At 39.3% G+C, this 27,668-nt stretch overlaps 1 protein-coding gene and 1 pseudogene across 1 annotated transcript in view; one reads left to right on the top strand and one right to left on the bottom strand.

The window, feature by feature from the left end:
• Window positions 1-3,895, bottom strand: part of LOC105742286 — a 7,973-nt pseudogene extending 4,078 nt beyond the window's left edge.
• Window positions 1-27,668, top strand: part of Ctnna3 (catenin alpha 3) — a 1,779,311-nt gene that overhangs the window by 414,884 nt on the left and 1,336,759 nt on the right. The gene's annotated exons all lie outside the window — the stretch shown is intronic.

The raw sequence follows: 27,668 nt of genomic DNA, 5'->3' as shown, positions 1-27,668 counted from the left end.
AGAGACAGAGAGAGAGACAGAGAGAGAGACAGAGAAACAGAGACAGAGACAGAGACAGAGACAGAGAGGGAGAGAGACAGAGGCAGACAGACAGAGAGAAAGACAGAGATAGAGAGAGAGGAGAGAGAGAGAGAGAGAGAGAGAGAGAGAGAGAGAGGAGGAGTCACAGAAATATACCTTCAGGCTACAACTTCGTGGCCTGTCTCTCTCTGGGCCCCACATTATAAAGAGCATGTCAGCTGTAAATGCATCAGTGGACTTCAGCCATTGAGTATAGCTCCCCAAGACCAGCCAGTTTCCAAATGAGGTTTGGGGAGCATCCTAACTCTAAACGATGGCACCAGCTACCAAGACTGCATTGTATAATTTAGTTCATATGAAATGTCCAGCAAGGTAAATCTATGGACAGAAAATTAGATTAATGCTTGCAGGGGGAGTGACTCCTAATGAATATGAGTTTCTTTTCGGGAAAGTAAAATGTTTTAAAATTAGATTCTATATTAATCTATATGATTCTATATTCATTGTTCATCTTTGTAATGATCTAAAACCCGCTAAATTAAACACCTTAAATAGATTAATGCCTTGTGAATGATATCTTCCCCAAGTGGTTAAAAGTAAATCCAAAGACAAACACACATGTAAGCTCTCTGAAATACCAGCAAAAGCGTACCCTGTCTTGCTTGGTGTGATCCGGCCCTGAAGTCTCTGACACTTTGGCAGCTCTGTATCATATGGCAAGCCTAAATCAAGGGGTGCACTAACTTAACCCAGCTAGGCAGGGCAAGTCATATTTGTCATCAGAAAATGATCTCAGCATAAACTACAAAGGAATCTCTTCTAGAACATGCTGTAGATAGCCAAGTCTCAATAAGGAATTCCTGCTTTGGGAAGGAGAAGGGGAATGGTAGCTTAAAGGTGGACAGGAAGGTAGATGGTGTCAGGCATCTGAAAATCTGTTTCCAGAAGATCACCACCAATGGCCTGAGCTGTTGTCGACACAATCAGCCTTGAGGAGGAGGAGGAGGAGTGACAGTGATTATGTGTGAAATTAGAAACTTATCTACTGCTGATGTTAAAGAAGAGGGTATTTTGAGACCAGATAGGTAGGAAGAAATAAGGAAACAGAGATGAAGCAGAGATTAAAAGTGCTAACCTGTGGCCTGAAGAACAGGATATTAGGTAGGTGTGTGAATGAAGATCAAAAGGAATCTTTCCCCACCTTCACCCTTTCTCCATGTCCTGAGTCATTCAAGACCTAGGAAGGTCTTGAATCTGCAATGCAGGCCACTATGGGATTTATCTTCTTAGAGTAGGGAACATAGAATCATAGGCAATAAGTGTGGAACCCATAGGAGACTGTGCTTTTTCTTTAAAGTCCCTCACCTAGGAGAATAGTACTAAAGGAAATAGTAACTGCAAGTCACTGACAAGAACAGTAATGAGAGTGGAAGGACAGAGCTGTGGACCAAGAGAGAATCTTGAGTCTGTAGATCATATCAGTGGTGCAGAAAGCGATAGATGTGGCTCCTCAGGCATCTGTAGTTCTTTCCTGGTTGCTGGTCAAGATGCAGGGTGTGCTGTAGGTAGAATGAGCTCCAACAGACCTAAATCCAGTATTTTTTTTCCTGTATTGTAGGGGAGGGCCTACAGGGTGTTCAGGTTCTTACTACTAGATTGGACTCATAGTGATCTGCCAGTTTGCAGCCTCCTAAGAGCTGTGATTACAGGTGTGTGCCACCACGCCCAATTGCTGTCTCAGTGCGCCCCAGGAAGGGGGCTGACAGGGCAAGCCCAGGGATTGAACCCCTGGCCCCTGCACCTGCTTGCAGGCACTTTAATCCACTGAGCTATTTGGCCTGCCCTTAAACCCACTATTTACCTGGTGGACAGTAGGGTTGTGGTGCAATCCTCTCCTTCCATGTTTCATGCATAGGGAGGGACTTTCTTTAAGCTGAAAATTGGGGTTCTTTTCTTACCAGTTTATTTTTAGTAATATTATAATTCCTTATAGGGTTCTCTATTGTTCTTTTTTTGATTTACATTTTGCTACCTTTTATATGAAAAATCTTTGCAGTAAAAAGAATAAGACATCCAAAGTTGAGTTTGTAAACAAAATACTTCAAACCACTCTGAATATTCAATTTAGATTTACTTCAAAATATATGACTTATAAATGAGTAAGTAGCACTGAGAAATTCCAGCTAAGAAAAGCCACTTAGAAAAGAGGAAAGAACAGAAAAATGGGACAGATGAGCGGAAAATACCATGAATGGGATGCACTGCATGTATGGTAAGGTTTGAGGTGCTTCTCTTTCCTGGGAGAGTAACCTCCTCTGATTGTTTGTAGACAGTACAAATGAAAATGCAAAAAGGCTACAATTAAAGCCATTCACCCTCCATTGGGGTTGGGACTGACACTTGCATTTCTCATATGAATCCATGCTCCGAGCACAGTGCGGTGGTCCCTCTAGTAATACACCTCTCACACTAATTTTTTAATATACATATTTTATTACAAATTTTAAAAATGCAACATCTAAACAACCCAAAACTTACTATTCATACTAGTTCCTGCAAATTTGTTGTGCTCCCATACACATGAAAGAAATCATTAAATATTTAGGAACATTCAACATCAAACACTTTAAAATCTAACTGTATGTAGTAGCCCCTCAAAAGCTACAAGCTGAATTTTTTAAAAAAGTATTTTTTTCTACAAAGAATTTTATCAGCTATACAAAAATCTGTACAGTTTTTATACTGAAGCTAATGTTGAGCTTCACCTGAATTGACATTCTTAGCAAAACAGTTACCTGAGCACACATGTACTCCACATGCCATGACAGGACAGCCACTTATTCTCATCTTCTTCCTCTTCCTCCTCCTCCTCTTCCTTCTCCTCCACTGCCTCCTCCTCTTCCTTCTCCTCCACTTCCTCCTTCTCTTCCTTCTCCTCCTCTTCCTCCCTTTCCTCTTCATCCTCTTCCTCTTCCTCCTTGTCCTTTTCCTCCTCTTCCTCCTCCTCCTCGTCTTCCTCCTTCTCTTCCTACTCATCCTCTTCCTCCTCCTCTTCCTCCTCCTCCTCTTCCTCCTCCTCTTCTTACTCCTCCTCCTCTTTCTCTTCTTCCTTCTCCTCCACTTCCTCTTCCTCCTCTTCCTCCTCTTCCTCTTCATCCTTTTCCTCTTCCTCCTTCTCTTCCTCCTCCTCTTCCTCTTCCTCCTCCTCCTCTTTCTCCTCTTCTTCCTTCTCCTCCACTTCCTCTTCCTCCTCCTCTTCCTCCTTGTCCTCCTCTTTCTCCTTTCCTTCTTCCTCCTCCTACTCTTCCTATCTTCTGGTACACTCTTCTTCCTTGAGACTGCAGCCTACCAGGGCCCTTCTTTCCTGCTTCACTTTTGCCTTTGGCACGGTATGCAGCAATATCCTTTCTGTAGTTCTCCTTTAGCTTAACCAATTTGTGTTCACATGGTTGTTTATCTTTGGCTGACTGCTCATATCACATTTCTCCCAGTTCTTTTGCAGTATCTCCAGTGGACAGGCCTGGGTGTTGACTTTTGATCTTTGGGTGATGTTCAGAGCAAAACAGGAAAAAGACAGATGGTGGTCTTTTAGGAGCATTTGGATCTTCTTTCCTCTCTTATTGCCAGCTTTGGGAGGAATGGAATTTTTCATCTCCCTGTCATAGTGAGCTTTATCATTCTTCACCATATCTTCAAACTTCAACTTTTTCTTGGCAGACGTGGCCTGCCATCTCTCAAAGCACTTCTTGGAGAAGTCAGCAAAGTTGATGGAAGAGTCAGGATGCTTCTTCTTGTGCTCCTTGCAGCAGGTCTGCATGAAGAAGGCCTATGAGGACATCTTGCCCTGCGACTTGTTGGGGTCTCCCTTGCCCATGGTGGCCTGGCCTGGTGTAGCTTTTCCTCAGGGTCCCGCAGAGTGGTCGAGTGCAACTGAGATGCTTCTTTCTCCAGTGAGAACTGGTTTACCCTCACACTCATTTATGTAATCAGTGAAATGTCTAAATTTAAATTATTGCTTAGAAGGACACAAACTTTTATGCCATTGTTCCTGTGATTGAAAAATAAAAATTTTTAGAAATTGTCAACTCTCTAACACACCTATAATCAAATAACGGAACTTAACAAAAAAAGGGTATACAGATGAATGTCCATTTTGTATCTGTGTATTCAAAGTGGTTAGGATAGATATATAGTTACATTCTCTTAATGAATAGAGTGATTTGTTCTAATGGTGTTTGTAGATAGGATAAGATGTCTGCATCTTGTACAGCAAATAACCACTGGGAGGAATGTATGCAATGTGTTAATTATTGAAACTGTCCTACCAATTTGATTTGAAACTGTCTCATTGCTATTTGTTTATCAATAAAATTATGAGAAAAAAATAAAAGTGAAAATTTTCCCTAAAAAAAAGAAAAAAGAAATTGTCAACTATCACATTATCTAATTATGTCTTCACCATATAATATTCAGAAGAAAAGTTATAAGGCCTAATATCCCAATAATTGCAGCTTGTGGTTATTCTGTATGTTGCATAAGCGTGCATGCTCAGGGGCTCTGTATGTGGTAACTTTGCATCAGGATGCTATGCTTACTTTGACTTTTAATTCTAATCATGCTATGAACAGCATTATCATTTTATACATAAAGTAATGTACAAACCTTATGTAATGGTTCAAAATTAAAAAGCTAGTAAATATGTATCCTGGCTCTAGAGTCAAGGGGTTTAACCGCTAGGCTGTTAAACTCTTCTGCTAGATGTTTGAGTTTTGCACACCTTTCACACCTTTCTCGTTTGATCTCATCATATTGTACTCAGTACCATAAATAAATATAAGTCCTGGGAAAATAGAGCTTGTTCAGCATCATGTAGCTATGAGGCAACACAAAGTGCACTTTACATTTCCTGTAATGCACCATGAGATTTTTCTACGAATTGCTCCTATGGCAATAAAAACCACCAGATGGAATAATGACATAGAGTTAATAGGCCCAGGATTTTGCCATGGATTTCTCCACTGTCTCCTGATGCACCCTGTGTGAAGGCCTGGTCCCACGGTGCCTTCCCTAGGGGTGGCCTGTTGCGGAGTGGCTGCAATGTGAGGGCGCGGGCCTCAAGGTGGGTTCATTGACCACAAGCTATGGCCGAGGGCTGGAAAAGTGGGAGCGGAGGCCAGGTAAGGGGCTTCCCGGGCAGCAGCTGTCCATCGTTGCCTTTGCCCTCTCCTTTCTCTGAGCCGCACCCCGCCTGTCTGTCCGCTCTGTGAGCCCGCAGCAGGGGGCAATCCTGGGCTGAAATATCTGAAACTCTGAGTCAAAAAAATGAATCTCTTTCCCTAAGAAGACTAGCAGAAATACGCAGTCACACGCGTAGGACAGAGAAGAGCCAGTGAGAGCGGCAGCAGGCAGCGCTTTGGTCGTTCCCGTGAAGTTCATGGACCTGCAGTTTCACTTCTCCTTTCCTGAGCTGGGCTACCTTACACGAGTACTTTGCAGCTTAGAGACTTGCAGCGGTCTGTGCAGCTCATTAGGAGCATGCAGCCCCGCCCTGCGGAGCCGTGCTGTCCTTCGGTGGATGCGCATTCATCTGTTCTGACTGCATTGATTGTTCAGTGAACTAAAAAGGCTACTTAGATGCTGGTGCAGTGATGCCTTGTATCTTGATTTTATACCAAGATTGTGCTTTGTCTGAATTGTGTACTTAATTTCCTCATTGTCTCACCAAATGTCTCCTTTTGACCTACTTCAAATCCAGCAATTAGATACATTTTATTATTAAATTATCAATCAATATAAAACCATAAATATGCTGCTTTACTTCTCTTTTTGGACAAAGTAACAGGGCATATGGATTGCGTCAGTGTGCAAGATGTTTACATGAATGAAGGCTCATGCAATATGACTTTTTTTTTTCCCCTAAAATCTCTTTACTCTGACATTCAATTAAATGACATAAGAAGGGATTTTCTAGTAATTATCTTAGAGTTAATTATCTGGGAGTTTAACATTGATTTGAAAAGTCTCCATGTGATATTGTGCATTTAATTTATTTCCCACCAGGAAGGAGAAACAGAACACAATATAAAATATCTAACCTAAGCTTTAATTAAGATCATTTAATATCAAGTAGAAAGGTAACAGGGCAACCTAGGGAGGAAAACTGAAAACTTCCATATCATAGATGTTGGAAATACTCCATTATATTTCTCTAGTGAAATGCAGGACAAAATTAATGTAAACACTAAAGAGTTGAGCAGTTTAAATTAAAAAGTTAATATTTAAAGTATAAACTGTTTACTTGCGTATTCCATTAAATTAAAAAAGCATCTTTGCTAATGTTCTGTGCAGCCATAAGCACTTGCTATAGCATTTATAGTGTTGGAGTTCTGATAGCAGATAATAATTTTATGGCTATAAAACAGGATCAAACAATATGAAACACCAGTTATTTAAATAGTTCTTGGAATCATCTTGCAGCACTTACACAGCTGGGGCTTTTGAGGCCAGGGTGTGAGTGATAATTGCATCCTTGTAATTCTGTGTTGGTTGTTTTAGGAACAAACAGGCTCTCGGGGAGTTAAAGATAGGTCTGTGGTTTTTAACTCAAGAAATAATCTGGAGAATAAAGTGTACAAAGGCTCCTAGTGCGCAATGCTGAAAGCACAAATTTAAGTTTAAACTAGAAAAGGCAAAAGCTAATGCTCTTGTTGCCACATTAATTTTCTCACATTTTACCTGAGCAGGGTTCTTGCTTCTAATTATGTTCCTACATGAATGCCTGATTACATATAGTGCGGAGATTGTTACAGAAAGATAGCTTGGCTGGTGTTTGCTTTACATTTGTAAGTTTAATGTTCTATTCAAGTCAGATTTCATATTTATTAAGGATGTTCCAGGACTCGACTCTGCGCCTAAGCTTGGGTGCGAGACTCTCTTACAGTAGGCGGACTCCAACTTAAGGCATGGGGGCTTTCTTTGGTGGTGTTTTATCTTTTTTTAAATTTTGTTTGGCTTTTTGTAGGATATTGCTATAATAATATAACACAATTATGACAGCATAGAGAAGTATAATATAATATATAATTTATTACCTTGGATTAAGACATAACGCCTTCAGTAGTCCTTTAGTACCAAGCAATACCCCAAAAGGTGTAATTGACATGTATTTGCTAAGGGAGGTCTGTCTGTCTGTCTCTCTGTCTATCTATCGATCTATCTATCTATCTATCTATCTATCTATCTATCTATCTGTCTATCTATCATCTGTCTGTCTGTCTGTCTGTCTGTCTGTCTGTCTGTCTAACTCACAACAGAAGCAGGTAACAGCATCATTTCCTAGTAAGAGTCCTTGATTTGCAGGGAAGAAAGCCAAGCACTCATGCATGTTTCACTCATGTAAGAGGAAAGAGAGGAACAGGCCAGCAACTTCACAGGAGGGTGGGGTCCCTGCTCAGAAGGGGACTTAACAGCCATGGCTCTGAAAGGAAACTCTGGGGTTGAAACACTTCAAGCACACTCTGCTGTTTGGTAAGGGGCCTTCTTTTCATAAGGAGTTATACTAGAGAAATTTGGCAATGGAATGTGACATGCTATTCCCACAAAAGAGATTTTGAGACTACCTTAAACACAGAAAAGATGGTAGCTATATTTGACAAGTGCCCAGGAAGCCTCCTCACTTCAAAATCCCCCTCACATTTCATTCTTAGAGAGCTAGAATCCATTAGGAAAGCAGTGTCCTACCCATAATGCTGTCTTTCAGACCCAAGCACTGCTGGTGTGGGTTGCATTGAATAACAACATGCTATGGGACTACTGCTGCTGGGTCCATTTCTTTGTCTGACAAAATTGCAGGTGTCAGGGCTGGGGAGATGGCTCAGTAGGATAAGTGCTTGACTGGCAAACGCAAGGATCTGAGTTCAATCCCCAGTTCTGAAAAAAAAATCGCAGGTGTCCAGTGCTCTGGTAGAAGCAGTGCAATGGTTAGTCATCTCTGTCAGCCTGTTGTTAAGTCGTTGTGCTACCTTTATGCTAAGGTTGGCTCTGGGAAGACCTTGACTATCCAATTATTCATGAGCACAAACACAGCTTGCACTGGCAAGCACACGTCTTGGAATAATGAGATTACAAGATGCACATAAAAGGTATTCAAGATTTTCCCAAGCCTACTTCAAGGCTAAGCTTTAAAATCAAAAAGGGCAGAAATACTAAGAACACTGCCTGCCCTTTGGCAAAGATCAAGGACTTGAAAGATCTTCATGTTAACCATGAATCTTGAAGAATATGGGAATGGCTCTCAAAATTGACATTTGGGAAACTGTATGTCAGAAATACCAACATTGTGGGTGTTCAGAGAAAGGAGTTTGGCAGAGATTAACAAATTATGGCATCTTAACGTGAAGACCAATGACGTAGTGCAAAGTAAAGTGGCATAAGGGAGGGACCAAGGCATGCTTTCTCCTCAGTACTGGCTTGGAGCCACACCGCATAACATCACCAGATTTATGGCATTTCCTGAATCATACCATGTTTATAACTCCAAGAGGCTGTCATTTAAAATGCCTAAGTTGATTCATAATATTTTTGTTGTTTTCTATTTAATGTAAAATCTCAGGAGTTTAGCACTCAGGTTGATCAACAAGGAATAATTGGCACCAAAGCAGTTCAGAAAGAAAATCATTGCTTTTTCGGTGCCTCTGCCTCTGGTGCGCACTGGGTGTGTCTCTAGGGATACAGCATGCCTGGAGCTGTGCTGCTTGAAGGAGCAGTGCATGCTTTTAAAATCAGATAAGGGCTGACATTGATGCAGCGCTTGACTGTCCAGCACTGTGCTAAGGCTTTTGACATCTAGTATCTCATTAAATATATCATTCCCTATGTTTTAATAATGTGCAGTGAAATACACAGTAATGTTGAATAAAATAGTTGAATTTCATTTAGAATTTTCATTATTTTTTAAAAAATAAATGGAGGGAGAGTGGAAACAGTAATGATTACCCTTATCGACCCTAGGTGTTCACAAATAATGAAATGAATACCATGTGAACACTTCAGAAATTTAATTTCTGCAGTAAATAATGGGATGCCTTACCCAACATGATTATTATGTTATAAAAATGATTATATATGCAGAATTCATGAGGTAATTTTCTGGACCGCTTTATGGCTACTTCCCAAAGCAGGAGGCAGAGCACCTACTCAAGAAGATGCCCCAGCTCTCCTCTGACTGGAGGGAACAGTAGGTTCAGGAAGAGACTGCGTGACCACGAGATTCCAGCTTCCATTACTCGGAAGTAGAATTTTAGGTTGGAACTATAAATTGTATGACTGTTTCACCAAGACAATCAGGAACACGATAGGTTGACAGGATTTGTGGGTGCCAGAGAAGCTACACTTCTACAAATCACACAAAACAAAATGCTATAAAAAAGGAAACAGTTCCTATACCCACTGTGGCTTCACAAAAAGCTGCTGTGGCTGTTTAAGAGAAAAATATTCTTACTGGAGCCAGAAAGAAGAACAAATTAAGCAAGAATATAAAACCTTAAGTGATTTAAAACTTGACAGGAGAAAGAAATTTATCTCACAAAAGCGGAGAGATAATGCTAACAATGAGAAGACAAAACACCATGAAGGGGAAGTGAAAATGAGTGAGACAAATTGGCAAGGCAAGAGTCACCCTAAGTTATTGCTCATTCTAAAATGACATACTGTAGACTTTTTAAAACCAGTCTTCCAGGGGAAAATATTTAAGAAGGAGGAGCATACAAGTTCACACAGGTAATATCTTAAACACATGCACAGATTACTTGTCGGGGTGAACAGGAGAAAGCTCCATGCAGTAGCACTGCACTTGCATACACTTAAGGCTCTATAGGGCAGTGAGGCTGGATGGCGGACAGTCACGTGTGACATAAGAAGCAAGGACCCTGCATTTGCTCTGCAGTGTCAGTCATCACTGTAAGGCCACGCTAGCCTTCTTTCACACTTGAGTTCTTGCTTCTGCTACCAGCTTCACCTTCCCCAGAAGCCCAGTGCAACTCTCCACTTTAAAACCTGCTGGAATTGGAGTTATTTCAGACCTGGTCCTATTGTGGCCTGGGATCTTTTTATTATAGCACCATAAATGCCATGTTCAACAACTTTCCTGGGTATCTCTGCACTATTCTGGGAGACGGAAGTCAGGGGTGGAGGAAAGGTTACTGACGCACTGATTTGTGGCACAGAGAATGGTGCAGAACCTTTATTTCCTATTCAGAGTCCGAGGGGAGAGTACCAAACAGCGCAGAGGGTTGCCCTCATTCCTTACACACATCTACTCATGAAAAGGGAAACACCTTGGCCTGTGAGAGAGGATGTGGACTGCGTCCAGAGCCTTCAATCTTCCACTTTTCAGCTTCCTTGCTTCTCCTTGGTAAGGAAACAAGCCCCTTCTTTATGTGAGGAAAAGGATGTACAAAGGGCCTGAAGTACAGGTGTGAAACTATAAAACATGAGCTGCTTCTCACTGTGGATCTGAGGCTTCACACTTGCTCCCAGGGATGGTGAGGCCGAGGGTAATGAGAATTTGTGTTGCTGGTGAGGGACAAGCATGCTAGAGCAGGCACTGTGGCCCTGGGAAAGGCAGCTTCAGCACGAACCAAGGGGGCAGTGCAGATAAGCTGAAATGTACATTTAAATCACAAGACTATTGGGACTGGGATGTAATAAAATAAGTGACAGAAAATAACCCAATAAAAAGACTGACTTTTGAACTAAGATTGAATAAAAGACATTGCAATAGCTTATACTCAGGAAATGCCAGAAATTAATAATTGTTACAGTTTACTAAGAGTCAACCATGTTTCATCTCCTCTAGCAGACTTGATTCAAATAGACCCATTTCGAGGAGAGGAAGGATCCTCAGAGCAGGCAACTTGTCTAAAGCCATATTGCTCAGAGCAGTAGCATTCTAACTGGGTCCGGCAGACTCAAACTCCTTGCTCTTTGTGGCTCTGATTCCCTATGCAAAAACATAGCAGTACTTTAAAAAAATTTAATTTGGCCTATATTTACACTTACTTGATGGGATAAAGTATTACAATTGAACACATGTTTATACTGTCTCACAATCATCTGGGGTAATCAGCGTTTCCATCTTCTAAGGGTTATCGTGCCTATGTTGGGGAGCCTCAGACCTCTTGGCAGTTATTTTGAAATGCACGCTACACTGCTGTGGGCTGCAGGTGTCCCTGTGCTGGGTAAGAGAACCGCCGCCCCCTCTGCCCCTGGGTGTTGGGGCACACCCTCTCCTCAGGTTCCTTCTCCCATTGCCTTCTTAGCTGTGAGTAGCCTATATTCTATCTTCTACTCTTCCACATCATCAGCCTTTGAGCATCCACAAGAGAGGGAAAACTCAATGTTTGTCTTTCTGTGTTAGGCATATTTCAGTTAACTCCGTGTCTTCCAGCTCTATCCACATGGCTGCAGATGGCGTCATGTCATTGTTCTCTGGCTTCATAGGATTCCACTGTATAAATATACATTTTCTTCATCCATTCATTGGCTGATGGACTTTTACTTTGTTTCCATTTCTTGGTTATTGTGAATAGAGCTGCAGTGAACATGGTATTCAGGTATCTCTTGGATGTAATGATTCCATTTCCTTCAGATAGATGCCCAGTAGTGGGGATTTCTCAGTCATATGATAGTTTTCCTACCCCAATATTGTGAAGGATTTTCTCAAGGTTTCCTCCTAAAGATTTCCTAGGTGAAGTCTTACACTTAGGTCCTTAATCTACTTAGACTTTACTATGTGAGATAATGGTCTATTTTCTTTTTTCTCTTATGGACATCCAGCTTTTCTGGTGCTGCTTATTGAAGAGACCCTCCTTTTTGCAAATGGCTTTGGTGCTGTCTTAATCACCTTCTTTGTCACTGGAATGAAATACTTGACACTCACAACTTGAGGCAGGAGAGATTTATGTTGACTCATGGTTTTCCAAGGCTCCAGGCAATGGTCAGCAGCCAGCAAGGGAGGAAAGCCAGGGGCATGGGCCGCAGAGGGGAGGGCCTATCCCATGGTGTCTGTGGGCATTCTTCACTATCATCTTCCACCTACTGCTGCCATTTCTGCACTTTGTGGCTTTGCATGTTAGTTTCCATGATTTTACTCAACATGATGGTCTTCAGATCCATCCACTTTCCTATACATGACATAATTGTGTTTTAAATTTATTTTGTAAAGAATACAAAATGGTAACAAAAATTACAAATGATACAAAATTTCATTAAACAAAGTAATAGCAATTCAGCAGTGGTGTTGTATTGCATAATGTTACCTTCCAATTAGGTGTTTAGGTTACCAGATATGAACCCGCAAAATTCTAAAAAATGTTATAAGAAAATAAAAATAAAAATATAAAAAAAGTTTAAGCATTAACTGCTTCTTTCAATGTACCAACAACTAATTTGAAGATAACATTATGCAATACAACAAACCATTATAGAATTCCTATATGTTATTTTATTTAATGACATTTTGTGTCATTTCTAATTTTTTTATTATTTTGTACTCTAAAAATATTTTTAAAGCATTAACTTCTCCTTTCAAAAGACCAGCAGATCACTTTACTCTGTGGTCCCATAATCTCCTTGAACAAAAAATTTGGGACACCATTGAGTTGCAGGATATTACAGTACAGTTTCTCATATGTCCTGAATCCTCGCTGACCTTGAAGAGCTAGGGCCAATATGTTGGTTGTCCTTGTAGCCCTTCTTTTTTTCTAATTTTCTGGTCTGCAAACTTAAGTTGTTAGCCCTCCAGAAGAGAAACTTAATAATATTATTACTCTATAACATAAGCAGTTGATCTTAACATCACTATCTGTCTGAATATCAAACAGCTTAGACATAGCATGGAACAGGTATTTCCCATCAATTGTTGATATTCTAAACTTTAAATTCTTAGAGAATGTGAAAAAAATAGAAATAAACAGTTGTAATTTTTACACAAAAATTTAGCAACTAACCATATACAACATTGTAGCAGCAGAAAAGTATAAATAGGAGATATAAAAAGTAAAGCCATATTAATATTCTGAGCTGTAAAAGGCTCAAGTCAACAACTTCTGACATTGCCAGTTCTGTGGATAACCCACTACTATTATGAGCTACTGGACTATATTGGATTACTTTGCTGAATTAATACACCTACAATATTTGAATGGCAATGGAATGCCTCTCTGACAAAACTAAACAAAAAAAGGGGATATAAATGAAGGACCACTCTGTAGTGCAAAAAATATATATCTGTATATACAAATTAGTTAGGATAGATATACAGTTACTTTCTCTCAAATGAGAAGAAAGATTTGTACTAATAGTGTTTAGACAAGGTATGTGTGCATCTTGTGCTATGAATAATTACTACGAAGACAGTAATATGCAATGTATTAATTAATTAATTATTTTATTTTATTTTTTTTTAATGTTATTTATTTATTTTGTGTGTATGTAGCCAGCTCAGCCCACCAGGGGGCGGGGCTGGCTGACATGTGGCGCTGGGGGATTTGAACTGCGGTCCCTGTGCTTTGCTTAGCTTGTTCTAAGTAGGTGCTTTAGACCACTGAGCCATCTCACCAGCCCCTATTTTATTTTATTTTATTTTATTTTATTTTTTTGGTGGTACCAGGGATTGAACTCAGCACCCTGTGCTTGCCAGGCAAACACTTTTTCTACTGAGCTGTCTCCCTGGCCCCAATGTATTAATTATTGTAACTGTCCTACTAATCTATTTTGAATCTGTCTCATTGCTGTTTCTTTCTCAATAAAATTAATTGAAAAAAAAACCCAACTGAAAGCAGTACAATTATCCAAACTATCCTGCATATATACATCAATATATTTTCTTCCCTTCTTTCTTTTGTTCTTTTCCTCATCCAAGTATTTCTTTTGACATACAGAAATTTTTAAAAAAGATGAGATACCAATTGTTAATTCTATGAAATATTTCCTGTGAAGTTTAGTCTTGGTTCATAGGCTCTCTACATACCTCTATGTCTTTAAGATTTTTTACCTACATTCTTCTCCAGAAGATTTAGTATTTCTGTTTCAATATTTAAATCTCTGATCCATTTTGAGTGCAGTTCTGTAAAATGTGAGAGGCCTTAGTGCTGAGTGTATCTATATCTTCTAACTGTTCTATAGATCCTCACATCTTTTTTTTTTTTGCCAGTACCATGTTGATTTTATCACAGTAGCTTTGTAATATAATTTCAAGTCTGGGATTGTGATACCTCCAGCCTTTCCTTTATTGCCCAGGATTGATTTTGCTATTCTTGGTCTTTTCTGGTTTTAGATCAATTTTAGTAATGTTTTCTCTAGATCTGTGAGGTATACTAATGGCATTTTAATTGGGATTGTGCTGAATCTGTATAGCAATTTGGGGAGTATAGCCATTTTCCCAGTGTTGATTCTTCCTATCCAGGAGCATGGAATATCTTTACATTTCCTCAGATGTTCAATTTCTTTTTTCAAAGTATGATACTATTCACTGTATTAATCTTTTACTTCCTTTGTGAGATGGATTCCTAAGTATTTCATTTTGAGGGGGTGTTATTGTGAAAAGTGTGATTTCCATAACTTCTCTCTTGATGCATTCATTGTGTATGGAAATGCTGTTTAGTTTTGACTGTTGACTTTGTATCCTGCTATGCTAGTTAATTTGGTTATTAAATCTACAATTCTGTTAGTGGAGTTTTTGGGGTCTTCTATGTATAGCATGATATCATCCACAAATGATAATTTCTCTTCTTCCTTTCCAATCATTATTCCTTTTATTTCTCTCTTGTCTATTTGCTCTGGCTTGGGGCTGCAGAGATGGTTCAGTGGAATAAGCACTTCCCCGGCAAATGCAAGGGCCTGAGTTCAATCCCTGGTTCTGCAAAAAAACAAAACAAAACAAAACAGTATTTGCTCTGGCTAATGTTTCCAGAACTATGTTGAATATAAGTGGTGACAGTGAATATCTATGTCCTATTATTGATTTTAAAGTGAAAGCTTTAAATTTTTGTCCACTAAGTATGATGTTGGCTGTTGGTTTGTCATAGATGGCTTTTATTAGGTTGAAGTAAAGACCATTTATTTCAATATTCTGTGGGGTTTTTATTATGAATGAGTGTTGGACTTTGTCAAAAGCTTTTTCTGCACATATTGAGATGATCACATGACTTTTGTCTTTGGCTCTGTTGATGTGATGTCTTCCATTTATGGATTTGCATATATTGAGCCATCCCTGCATTCCTGAGATGAATCTCACTTAGTTGTGATGTCTCATCTTGATGATTTGCTGTGTTCTATTTGCTAAAATTTTATTGAGGACTTTTGCATCTATGTTCATTAGGGAGATTAGCCTGTAATTCTCTTTTTTTGATTGGGTCTTTCTCTGGTTTTGGTATGAGAATAATATTTCCCTCCAGGAATGAATTTGGGAGAATTGCTTCCCTTTCAATTTCATTGAAGATTTTGAGAAGAGTTGGCATTAAATCTTCTTTAAATTTCTTGTAGAATTCAGGTGTGAATCTAACTGGGCATGGGATTTTCTTTGTTGGTAGGTTCTTTTTTAATTAGATTTTCAATTTCATTGGCTGATATTAGGCTATTCAGAATTTTTACATTTTCTTTTTCTTTCTTTCTTTTTTTTTCAGTACCGGGTATTGAACTCAGGACCTTGCACTTGCCAGGCAAGTGCTTATTCTACTGAGCTATCTCCCCAGCCCTGTGAATTTTTATATTTTATTGATTCAGTTTTGGTAGATTGTATGTATCTAGGAATCTGTCCATTTCTTCTGTTTTTTTTTCCATCCTGAAAGAGTAAAGATTTTGGAAATAGGTATTGATGATCTTCTGAATTTCTACAAGGTCTATAGTGATTTTACCCTTTTCATTTCTCATTGAATGAATTTCAATTTTTTCTTTACTTTTTTGATAATGTTGGCTAAATCTTTATCAATTTTATTTATTCTTTAGAATAACAAACTCTTTGATTCATTATTCTTTTCTGTATTCTTTTTGTATTACTTTCTTCATCTCCATTGCATTTATTTCTGCTCTGCTCTTTATAATTTCCTGCCTTCTTTGAGCATTGCATATTACTTGCTGTTCTTTTTCTAGGAGCTTGAGGTACAGTATAAAATTGTTTATTTGGGCCTATCCTGTTTTCCTGATTTGAGAATTTATTACTATAAATATCTCTTTTAAGACAGCTTTCATTTCATCCCACAGGTTCTGTTCTGGGTTCTGCAATTCTGTTTGACTGTAAATATTGTTTAATTTTTTCTTTAATTTCATCTGTGATCCATTGATCATTCAGGAAGGTGTTATTTACTTTGCATGTATTTATAATGGAGTTTTTGCTATTTATTTTGTCAATAATTCTAGTTTCATTGCACTATGGCCAGATAATATGGATGGGTTCATTTCAATTCCTTTGTGTTTACTTAAGCATTCTCTCTGTATTAGTATATGGTCTATTTTGGAGAATGTCTCATGTGCAGCTGAGAAGAATGTGTATTCTGATGCTGTTGGATGGAACACTCTGTAAAGGTCTACAAAGTCTATTTTTTCACAAGTTTGGTTTAGTTATGTTATTCCTTTCTTTATTTTTTGCACAGTTGATCTATCTCTTTGTGTCATTGGGGTGTTAGTTCCCTAGTACAATTGTGTTATTGTCCATTTGAGTTCTTATATCTGTTAAAATTTGTCTTACACACTTGGGTCTTCCTATGTTGGGTGCATGAATATTTATAATTCTCTTCCTCTTGCAGTTTTTCCCTAACAAGTATGCAGTAACCTTCTTTATCTCTCTCTTTCTCTTTTTTTTTGGCTGAACTGGCGATTGAACTCAGGTCCTTGTGCTTGCCAGGGAAGCACTTATTCCACTGAGCCATCTTCCCAGCCCCTCTTTATCTCTTTCAATCACTCTTGGTTTGAAGTTGACATTGTTAGCAACCAGAATAGCTATCCCTGATTTTTTCCCCTGGGTTCCTGTCACATGGAGTATTGTTTTCCATCCTTTGACATTCAGTATATTAATTTCTTTTTGAATTAAGTGTATTGCTTATATACAGCATGTTGTTGCATTTTGTTTCTTGATCCACTCTACCAGTATGCTTCTCTTAATTGGTGAATTGAGGCCATTTATGTTGATGGTTATAATTGATCTATAAACCCATGCTGGGTTTGAGAACACCAGTCTCCACTTGGTCCATAGGGACAGTGCCAATACCACCAATTTTATAAACATCCTGGAGGGATAGTCACAAAGGCTTGTCAGCTGGGAGAGTGGGTAGAAAGATGCAATGAAAGCTTCAAGCAGTGTGGTTCTGCTGGTATTGCCATCTTTTTGAGTGACCTTCCATCTTTTGAACCAAGACATATTAGCACTTGGCTCCAGCATTTTGTCACCATTCCAACTAGAAATTGGCACAAAAGCTACTGTGTCAGATTTGTAGCCAATTTTCTTAATGTAGGTGCTGACTTTCTTAACAATTTCTTCGTATCTCTTCTGCCTATAGGGTAGCTCCATGAGATCCATTTTGTTAATATGAACAACTGGGTTGTTTCGCACTGAGTGTGTGAGCCAGAAGGGCATGCTCACAGGTCTGCCTGTTCTTGGAGATATAAGCTTTGAATTTACCACCAGAAGCAACAATCTGGACAGCACAGTCAGCCTGAGATGTGCCTGTAATCATATTTTTGATGAAGTCTCTGTGTCTGGGGGCATCAATGATGGTCACATAATACTTGCTGGACTCAAATTTCCACAAGGAGATGCCAATGGTGATACTACGCTTGCGCTTGACTTTTAGATTGTCCAACACTCAGGCATACTTGGAGGAACCCTTCCCCATCTCAGCACCTTCCTCAAATTTTTCAATGGTTCTTTTGTGGATGCCACTGCATTTGTAGATCAGATGGTTGCTAGTGGTGGACTTGCCGGAGTCCATGTGTCCGATGATGATGATATTAATGTGAGTCTTTTCCTTTCCCATGTTGGCTTTGATTTAGTGGTGGTTTTCAGTACACCTGTGCTCTTGCAGCAAACCCATTGTGAAAAAGCCTGGATATCTGTTTTAATTTGTTTCATGCATTCTAGTTTTTTCTTGTATTGTTCACTCAACGTTTCCATCATTTTACTATTTCTCTTTATTTTTTAATCCATTCCTTCTTTAGATGTACTGAGCAATTCTTCCATGATTGTTTTCATTTCTTTTTTTTACTTGAGAGATGATTTCTGATCTGACTTCTTCCATAGCCTGATGGAGTTATTTTTTACTTCAGTTGCTATCATTTAAGAAATTTCAGGTGTGTCTTTCAAGTTCCTCTCTTACTTTGTCTCCTTGACTTGCTTTGGGTGGGCTGGAGTCCAAGATCGGCTTTTGCTCCTTCTTTTGATATTTTTGAAGCTCCCAAAGTTTATTCACAGTGATAGCTGGGGGCCGGATGTGTGTGAGCAAGGCGGCCATGAGAGTGGGAGGGTGGGGTAGGCTCAGCAGGCTCCTGCTGTTTTGGGTTCAGTGTGGCTTCCACCTCAGTGAGGGGGGCCAGTGCAACTCAAGGAGGCTCCGAGATGACAAGGGCAGGTGGAAGCACACTCCCAGTGGGACAGGCAGCAGCAGCTCAGCAGAGATGGAGTAATGGTGATGGTGGGAGAGCTGGTCACCACTCCGCCGAGCTCCAGCAATGGTGGGGTGGAACGGGTGGGCCCACTGGGTCCCCGCAGCTGTCCTCTGTGTGCCTGGCTTCTCCAATGGGGGGAGAAGTGGCTGCAGCACAGTTGGGCTCTGGTGAGGATGAGCCATATTTCAGTTTTAATGTACTTTTGGGTTTAATTTGTTAGTGTTTTGTTGGGGACTTTTGTATCTGTGTTCATTAAAGATAGTGGCCTGTTGCTTTTGTGTTTTTCTTGTTATTGTTTGTCCCTGTCTATTTTTGACAATAGAAAAATCTTGACCTTGTAGGTTGAAATTGTGAGGTATAAAGTCTTGAATATTTTGGAATAATTTAGAAGAATTGATGTTAGCTCTTCCTTAAATGTTTGTTAAAATAAAACAGTGAGGTTATCTGGTCCTGAATTTTTTTTTATGGATACTTTTTATCGTTCATTCATTTTTTCAGTTATTATTGGTCTATTAAGATTTTCTATTACTTCATAATATATTCTTGATAAGCTCTGCATCCAGAATTTTGACTGTGTCTTTTAGATGACCAAATTTGTTGGCAGATACTTGTTCAGAAGAACTCTATTGCTCACCCTACTTTTGTAGTACTATTTGCAGTGTTTCATCTCAGATTTTATTTATTTGAGTCTTCTCTCATTTTTCATAGTGTTGTTAAGGGTTTGTCAATTTGGATAATATTTTGGAAAACCAAGTTTTCATTTGTTAACTTTTTGTATTGTTTTAGCTTTTTTCATTTGTCTTATATTCTTTAGAGTAGCTTTTGTTGAATTGAAGAAGTGAAAACGGGTATTCTTTTTTTAAAATAATTTTATTGAGAAACAAATAGCAATGAGACAGCTTCAAAACTGATTACTAGCACAGTTTCAATAATTAATACATTGCGTATTGCTGTGTTAGTTGTTATTCATTGTACAAGATGCAGACATGATATCCTGTCCACAAGCACTATTAGAACAAATCTCTCCATTCATTGAATTAAGAGAATGCAGCTGTATGTCTATCCTAACTATTTTGAATATACAGATAAAAAAATGGTTGTTCATTTTTATCCCCCTTTTTTGGTTAGTTTTGGAGGAGAAAGTTATTCCATTGTCGTTTAAATATTGTAGGTGAGTGAATTCAGCCAAATATTCCAATATAGTCCAGTAGTCCCTAATAGTAGTGGGTTTTCCATAGGACTGGCAATGTCAGAAGTTGTTGACTTGAGCCGTTTATAGCTCAGCATATTAATGTGGATTTAATTTTTATACTTTGTTTTCATACTTTTCTGCTGGATGATTAAGACCAAGATAAAGCAAGACCTATATAACAAGACATATAACTTTTGTATCTGATAAGTTCAGTCAAATGCCCTCAGGATTTACCCTGAAACCCTGTACCGCAGTTTGTAGATCCTTTGTCAGTGTCAGCCATGTGGATGAGTCACGGCAATTGCTTGGCCAATGTGCTCTCTGTGAAATCCTGAGATAATGTTTTCTCTCCATGTGCCTCTCCTTAGGCACACTCTACATCATTGATCACTTTCCTCTTTGGCCCCATAATCTCCTTGATCAGAAAATTTGGGACACAACTGAGTTACATGGTGTTATAGTATAGGATCTCCTATGTCCTGAGTCTTCACTGACATTGAAAGGCTAGGGCCAAAATGTTGGCTGTCCTTGTAGCCCTTCTTTTTCTCTAATTTTTGGTCTGCAAACTTAGGTTGTTTACCCTCAAGAAGAGAAGCTTATGATTACCCTACAACATATACTGTTGGGTTTAACCTAACTATCTGTCTGAATATCAAACATCTTAGGCACAACATGGAACATGTATTTTCCAACAACTATTGATATGTAAAACTTTAAATCCCTCCAGAACATGAAGGAAAAATTTAAAAAATGAAAAACGTATTTAAAAAATAGGAATAAACAGATACATATTTTTACAGAGAAATTTAGAAATCTAACCATATAAACCTTGTAGCAGGACAGTCCTGTGCCATTTTTTTTCCCTATCTCTTGTTTTCATTTATTCCCCCTTTTTAAACAAACATTTACTTGAGAGACAGAATGGCAATAATTGGCATGTTATGAGAAGCAGTATGTATTTAGAAGACCAGAATGACAGGCATTCCAAGTATGACCCTACCATTATACAATTGCTATCTTCAGTGCAGTTCTTAGTTCACAGGTATCAGCATATATAGTTTACTCAGGATGAGAATCCTACCAATTAACTGCTAGTTTCAAAAACCTACTGAAGATTCTCAGGATCATTGCCTTACCCATCATGTGCATACAAATATATGGCTTTTCCTCTGTCATGTTTCCTAGCTTTTCTCCTTGTGCTGTCTTCATTGTCTAATCCTCAAGTTCTAGCTTTCCTTTTAATTGTGTTATATCTTTCTGTTTTTATTTCTTCTTTTGAGTTCTTATACTAGGGAGACTATACAATATTTACACATGTAACTACAGGCCCATCTCCCTTTTGAACATAGATGCAAAAATCCTCAATAAAATCCTATCAAGTAGAATACAGCAAATCATCAAGAAGATTATACACTGTGACCAGGTAGGATTCATCCAAGGCATGCAAGAATGGTTCAATATATGCAAATCTATAAATGTAAAACACTATATCAATAGAGCCAAATATAAAAACCACATAATCATCTCAATTGATGTAGAAAAGTCTTTTGACAAAGTCCAACAGAAAATTGGAATAGATTGCCTCTACTTAAATTTGATAAAAGCCATCTATGACAACCCAACGGCTAGCATAATTCTAAATGTGGAAAAACTTAAACATTTTACTCTTAAGATGTGGTACAAGACAAGGATATCCTCTATCACCACTCCTATTCAATATAGTTCTGGAATCATTAGCTATAGCCATTAGATAAGAGAGAGAAATAAAAGGAATGAGAATAGTAAAGAAGAAGTTAAATTATCACTATTTGCAGATGACATGGTACTTTACTTGGAAGATCCAAAAAACTCCACCAAGAAGCTACTAGAATTGTTATGCAAATTCAGTAGCATAGCAGGATACAAAGTCAATACCCAAAAGTCAATAGCATTCCTTTACACAGATGACAAATAAACTGAGAGGGAAATTATAGAAACTATACCTTTTACAATAGCACCATGGAAAATGAAATACCTTGGAATTGATCTGACAGAAGAAGTCAAAGATCTTTTCAAGGAAAATTACAGTACTCTGAAAAAAGAAATCATAGAGGATTTCAGAAAAGGGAAAGATATTCCTTGCTCCTGGATAGGAAGAACCAACATTGTGAAGATGGCCATACTTCCAAAATTGCTGTACCAATTTAATGCAATTCCTATCAAACTACCACCAACATACCTCCTAGACCTAGAAAATTGTTCCTAAAATTTATTTGGAACCAGAAAAGACCTAGAATAGCAAAGGCAATCCTGGGCAGCAAAAACAAGGCAGGTGACATTACAATTCCTGACTTGAAATTATGCTACAAAGCTACTGTGCTAAAGTCAGCATGGTACTGGCAACAAAATAGACCTGAGGATCAATGGAATAGATTAGAAGATGCAGAAACCTCTGCAAATACACTCAGCCACCCTATCTTCGACAAAGGTACCAAACACGCCTACTGGAAGAAAGATAGCCTTTTTCACAAATGGTGCTGGAAAAACTGGCTCTCTGCATGCTGAAAACTAAAACTTGACTCAGGTCTGTCACCATGCACTAAACTAAAGTCAAAATGGATTAAAAATCTAAACCTTAAAACAGAAACACTAAATGTCCTGGAAGAGAAAGTAGGAAGAACTCTTGAAGATGTAGGGTTAGACAAAGAGTTCATGAATAAAAATCAAATCACACCGGTAATACTTGACAGAATTAACAACTGGGACCTCCTGTCATTGAGAAGTTTTTACACTTCAAAAGAAATAACCAACAAAGTGAAAGGAAAATAGGTATTCTTGTCTTGTTGTTTATATTGAGGAGGAAGCTGTGAGTCTCACCCTAAGGTGTGATTTTACCTGTGATTTCTCATGATTTCGTTGATCTCTTTTAAGATTTTTTAAACTATCACTGATGGACTCTGTATATATTACTTACATATCCAACTGTGAATTAAAATGACAGTGAAAGTACAGTTTGCATTAGAGTAGCAAGAAATCTAGAGGAAACTGATAGCAAGATAATTCAACAACTAGTGAGGTAATGTCATGCCACCCACATTATGATCTTTCTTTTTTATTTTTTATATTGTGCTCTAGGACAGGCAAAGTTGAAGTGTGCCAGCTCATTCCTAGTAGCTGCATTTTTCCTACTTAATGCAGAAACAATTGTTCTCTCAAGATCGATGTCTTCATTGTTTTGTCCCATGTGTTTGGATAATGTTCAGAATTTAACATGAATCTTACCTTTCATTTGTGTGACAACCACTTATTTTGGGATTAGGTGATCACTGCTATACATTTAAAAAATATTCAGTGATCTTTAGCATCAAAGGTAGCCATATGCTCTGATGGGACTATGGAGCTCTGTGACACATTTAGCTATGTAGTCATCTCAGTAGCAATAAAAGAACCAAGGGGCGCTTTCTAACTTCGATGTGCTCTAGGGAATGAATTTTGAATGGTTTATTTCTGCATTAGAGGCAAACACCAACCTTCTGTGGTTGTTCACATTCCAGCATCTTGCATCTGTTGTATTTATGATAGAAATATGAGAGGGAGAAAAAAGTATTTAGTCATCTGCTGATTCCATTTGGTGCTAAACACACACTTCTCTCTAGAGTGCAAAAAATGCTAATTTATTTTATGTACCAGGGTGGATTGAAGCCATTCCTAGAAACATGAGTATTTAAATTGACAAAAACTAAACACTGAATAATCTGCATATAAAGATGATCCATCTCCATGTACAGTTCTGAAGTAAGGTAAAAGCTTTTGTCAATTAGGGATCTAGGATTTCAGTATACCTTGTCTTCTCATCAGCAGGTATGCTCAGTTGACCTTTTGACTGCAGGTGTGGAGGTGCATTGTTCTGAGCTAAGAAGCTTTTTGTATGAATTCTGGTAAGCATGAATGATGACCTTAGTAAAACCCAAACTATGTTTTAAGACATTCATGTGTTTTTCCAAGAATAAGAGATAAAATGGAGCAAAAGTTTATGCTATCTATTTTTGTGCCATTTGTCTTTTCTGATCTCTGTTCTCTGGCATCTTGCATTTTAATTTTGAGGAGCAATTTTTGTATGTGTTATTAGTAAGATGCTTCAAATTGTTGGTTGCACATTCTTAATTTGGGTTGTTGATCATACATTAATTAAATGGATAACTACTTATCATGCACTTCTCATGTAGTCTTAGTGCAGATTCCATCTTTTTGAAAAAGACATAAAGCAAACATGATAAATAACTATATAATATAGCATATTAGTGACAAATAGTAAGAAAATGAAGCACAGAAAGGGGACGTGGCATACTGATGATGGGATTGTTAGTGAACTTTCAGACAGGGAAGACACTGCAAGTTGCCCTCAATGTTGAGTCTTGTGGGAGGACTGGAAGCATCCCCGATCTAGAGGAGCATGCTGGCTGTGGCAGTTAGCTGCAGAGTGTGCCTGGCTTCTTGCATAAGTGGCCATATAGCTGGATTGCAGAGCAAGGAGGCTGCTGTCGACAGGCCACAGAGATAACCCTGAGTGGTTGAGAGAAGCAGTGACATGATGGCCGCTGCGCCTCAGAACAGGCTGCTTCTGGATGAGTGAGGCTGAAGCTGGTAGGGTTTTCTCAGAGGCTGGGTGTGACAGGGGCGGGGTGGGGGAAGGCAGATGACAAAGATTCTAGCCCACACAACTACGTAACTGCCATTAACTGAGTAACTGCCATTAACTGAAGTGGTGAAGACTAGAAATAGCAAGTGAAGGGATTCAGTCAGGACCTCAGGTGCTGGTGTGTTGCATTTGAGAAGCTCATCAGTGAGCTGGCTGCCTCAGCCTGCTTGGCCTCTTCTTGCTGGTGGCTTTAGAAATGCTCCTCTGCCTTCCTATAAAGCAGATTTGAAACTACATATGCTTTTGCTTCTACTTTCTTATAGTAATTATCCATTTCACTAGTTTTAGTCTATTTTGTTTATTTTAGCATGTTACTGTTTAAAAATTTCTGAGGAATATAGAACTTAAGATATATGTAATATATATATATATTTTTTTCTTTCTTTCTAGTTGTATTTCCTCACAGCTCAGTGCAATTTCACTATGTAAGTTCTTGTTGAAATCAATTTTTCCTAACATGCTAACATAGCAGGCCATGGACGGCCTGGTAGAATGGGTCAGGGAAGGAATCTCCCTGTGGCAGCCAGGAATCAGAGGTAAAGGGAAGAGCTGGGAGCAGGGATGCACTGGTGGATCCAGGGCCTGGTGACCGACCACTACCAGGCCTGTCTCCTAAGGGTCCTTCAGCGTCTTAACTCAGTGCATGAGTTCACTGATGGGTGTATCACCAGGATGCCATCAGCTTCCACACAAATGAGATTCTGAGGGACATTTGAGGTCTAATCCAGAACATAAGTGGCAGGTGGAGCCCATGTGTGGCGAAGTACCCGTGGAGCGTCTATGGCTAGAAACACTGTCTGTGCGGGGAGTACAGTGCATGCGGCTGGGCGAGAATGTAGCATCAGGTTACACTCTTCTGTGATAAAGGATGAGCACTGAATTACAGGTGGCCTTGGAGCCCCTGGATGTTTTTCCATTGGGGAATGGAAATCATATTTGAATTTTACAGTCTTCTCTGGTGGTATTACAGAGAAAAGATTGTATCAGTCAAAATGTTTTGTCCCTAACTAAATACTTTTCAGTATTCTTTCCTCTTATGTCTGTAATCATGTGATTTTATTTCAAATAATTTCTGTATTATCTTGGTTGTTTTTTTACTGAATTTAAAAATTAGTGTGTTTGCATACAGAATAATAATGTTCATTTTGGAGAACTGTTACATGTGTGTAACACATCTTGATAATTTCCATCCATGTGTCCCCCCCTCAGCCCCTGCCCTCTTTCAAAAAGTCTGCTGTCTTGTTTCCTAGCATCATTTCTTCTCTAGACTTGCGCTACTCTTAAGGACAAGAACAGGGTGGATATTAGAGAAAAATTAAGTAGCGTAACAGACCTTACCTCATGGTGGAAGGGTGAAAGCATCGAGGATTTACTCAGCTTTCTTGTTGATCCATTGGATAATGGGGTCATTGAAACTGAGAGAGGCTGAGCAGACATAAGCATCGAGGATTTACTCAGCTTTCTTGTTGATCCATTGGATAATGGGGCCATTATACAGACATACACGGGGCTGAGATGGTGGGGCTGAGATCCTGCTGGGGCTGGGACCATGCTGGGGCTGGGACTGTGGCGGGGCTAGGATGGTGGCAAGGCTGGGACCGTGGCAGGGCTGCAAGTGGCCCTTGAGTGTGGAGCTTGGCAGGGCTGCTTAGCTACCCTTCCCTTGGCCTGGTATCCCAAAATCAGCAGGTGAATTGCACCTAGATGATTGCAGTGCCTGCTGCTACAAGATCTTCCTTTAGGTTTACAGAGCCCAGGAAGTCTGGTGACCCTCACATAGGTCAGGGTCTGTAGTACTCCTGGCTAGTCTTCAGTTCTGTGCAACAGTGCATACAATGCACGTCACTTGCTGTGGTGTTTAATTTGCAGAAAAGTAATGTTTATAACTAGACCTAGGAAGTTAAGGTCAGTCGAGGCTCCAATCAGAGAGAGAGGAAACCAGAGACCTTGTTGCAGTCCCCACCAGGCTGGTGGCCTTCCCCTCTGTGCCCTGCACCTCCATTTTGTCTGCATAAAAGCCCTTCACACCCAGGTTCTCTCATGGGGTTTGAGCCACCTCACCCCATCTTCTCAAGATGCTGGCCCTTGGATAAAATTGGTGCTCTTTCCACCAACTCCCACTGCCCAAGTACTTCATGCAGAGCTGCATGTGGCTTTCATGCTGTAAGCAGTTGGGCCTGGGTCTTGAAATAAGAACAGAGGAAGAACAGTGAACCCAATTTCAGGCATGCTTACTTTGAGACTCAACCATATTCATCTAGAGCTCAGAAGATGGACAAATACCAGTCAGTTTAAATGTTTTCTGATATCCAAGAAAATGGAGGTGGCTACCTTTTAAGAACAGAATGTAGCTAATAGTTTGCTATGTGGTGAAAGATCAAGTAAGAAAATGCTAGGAAAATGTTTGCTTTGAATTATTTCACTTAATCAGTACCCTTGAAGGTAGAAATTGTAATCTTCATTTTGCAGCTGAAGCAAGGTTACATCTTCTACTCCAAATTTCTTCCCCTTGAGGGTTTCTGAGGCCCTAACCCTAGAGATCACCCAATTCCAATCACAGTGGGGCACATGTCCACACTGCTTTCCTGGCTATGTAGGCTTGCTGGGCCCTTGAGGTGCTTTGTGTCCTGCCCAAGGTCAGCACACGTATTCTATGACTAAAGGCAGAGTCTGCATGGGTAAGGCCCACACAGGTGGCAGTGCTAGTACTTGGAGCACAGGCTAGGGATGCTTGCTGTTGTGCCCAACTGGACCGGAATGTTTTCAAGGGAAGTAGATATTCTGCAGTATCTCAAGGCTTGCCATTTCCTGTTCACTGGCCCCGGCCTGCTCAGGCTTCCTGCTCAGAATAAACCTAAGTTTGTAACCTTAGCTTCAATGTCAGCCCTAGTATCAGGGGTTTCAAGGTCGGTGAATTAAATTAAAAAATGATTTTTTTTTCCCCTCTAGGAAAGACAACCATGAACTTATCATTAATAAGATTCCAAAATTGGAACATTTCTATCAAAATTAGTTGAAATATTCAAGAAGAGGGCTGGTGAGATGGCTCAGTGGTCTAAAGCACCTACTTAGAACAAGCTTAGCAAAGCACAGGGACCGTGGTTCAATCCCCCAGCACCA

This window comes from Octodon degus, unplaced genomic scaffold (assembly GCF_000260255.1).
Source record: "Octodon degus isolate 3935 unplaced genomic scaffold, OctDeg1.0 scaffold00046, whole genome shotgun sequence".
Lineage (NCBI taxonomy): Eukaryota > Metazoa > Chordata > Mammalia > Rodentia > Octodontidae > Octodon > Octodon degus.
Note: the sequence above shows the minus strand (reverse complement) of the source record. Positions and strands in the feature narration are given on the sequence as shown.